Source organism: Bison bison, unplaced genomic scaffold, assembly GCF_000754665.1.
Source record: "Bison bison bison isolate TAMUID 2011002044 unplaced genomic scaffold, Bison_UMD1.0 scf7180017863871, whole genome shotgun sequence".
NCBI classification, from domain to species: Eukaryota; Metazoa; Chordata; class Mammalia; order Artiodactyla; family Bovidae; genus Bison; species Bison bison.
The window spans coordinates 23922-25546 of record NW_011494443.1 but is presented as its reverse complement, the minus strand read 5'-3'; the positions used below and the strand labels follow the sequence as shown (position 1 = coordinate 25546).

Sequence of the window (1625 nt, the reverse complement as noted above, 5' to 3'; positions counted from 1 at the left end):
ATATATATAAAATTCTCTGAATGTGCAATAAAAGAAGTACTTTGTAAAAAGTTATGGGCAAAATGTACAAGGGCCTAAACCTAGACTAATTGAAATAGCACCATAACAAATGACCTCAATACTGTCAAGTGCACCTACTTAATAAAAGTTTTAGAACAAGGCACAATACACTTGAAAATCTATTGCACTTTAGGAAATTTTTGCCATCTTCCTATGCCACTGTAAAAAGATTGAGCATTTTGATCACCGCATTCTGGCCACAAAATTAGCACAGAATTCAAAAGTGGCAGAGGCATTTTAGTGGTGGACAATGCTCATCTTTGGCCAGATTTAGCATAAACAGACTATAAATACAATGGAAACCTATGCAACTAAAACTGACTAAAACTGCACTGTGTAGCAGAATTGACACCTTGTGCAGTTATGTACATATTTCCAACCTGTGTGATCTCAAAGATTTCAGTTTGTTACTCTTCTGGAGCCGTTTTTACAAAGTCTATAGTAAGCCAGTTTAACATCTCAACGCAGCTTGAACAGAGTAATATGAATCGGCATTTAAAAGAAAGCCTGCTGCATTTAATTCTTCCTGTTCATACCCTCTTGACCAAAAAACATCAACACTAGCATGCGTTATTAGACCAAAAATCATCCAGGGCCCTAATGAGGGCTGGTCATTGCTGTGGTCAGCCATTCTACCATTTCAATTTCACTTATGGCAGGCATTTAAAAAGTCTAAGTAGATGAATTCTCCTAAAACCCTATCTCAAGTTATCAGACCTTTAAACTTTCCCTGTAATATTATGCCCACATTTGGCTAGCTCATAATTAATGATCTGCCTAAACACTGAAAGAGGAATTGCTGTATTTACTTGCATTAACTTTGAAAACAGTGCTTTGAATGTATGCATGTATTCATACATCACCTCATCATGACTGGAATGGCTTGTTTAAAGACTATCAGGTTCTAAATACCTATCCAGGATAGAGTGAGCAAATCAGAACTTTAACTTAATACAGTTTGCCACATTAGAAACTAATTCCATTAATATGCTTCAAAGACATTTGTTGTTTTCCCCCAATCTGCAAGTATCAAAAAGCCCTAATGCAGGCTACTGCATAAGTTTTTTCCTTATAATATTTATGGATGAATCGATGATTCCTGTTAAGTTGTATCACACCTGTGTGCCAAGGTTTGATTTTAGCCCAAGTTCAGTAAATTTATTTTGTCAAAAACAATTGGTATCTTGAGCATTACTGAGCCAACAGGACATCAAAATAAAAAGTTGTCTAAAGTTAAAGGCACAGTACATTAACAAACAAATGATCCTCAGTCACAAATTATAAATGCAGTTTGGGATGGGGGTTGGGAGGGGAGTTAATCCAAACTACAGCAATGAAATCTTCAAACCACCTTCTGAACAGGGCTGCTGATTGTTCCTTTCGACTCTTCATGTGACCTTGAGCTCCCTTAAAAAAAAAATTTCAGTGGAGAATCACAGCTGGTAATGTACTGCGAGTTCTTGAAGCTACACAAGGTATAGTCTGGCTAAGTTACATGTGGTTTCCATATTAGCTTGTTTGGCAGGGTGACCTACTGCAAAGCAGGTTCAGTTACCCTACCAGTC

General features: G+C 37.0%; 1 protein-coding gene across 1 annotated transcript in view; it reads right to left on the bottom strand.

Annotated features, from left to right (window-relative positions):
* The window catches only part of LOC104984096 (ATP-dependent RNA helicase DDX3X-like), a 14144-nt gene that overhangs the window by 888 nt on the left and 11631 nt on the right, over positions 1-1625 (bottom strand). The gene's annotated exons all lie outside the window — the stretch shown is intronic.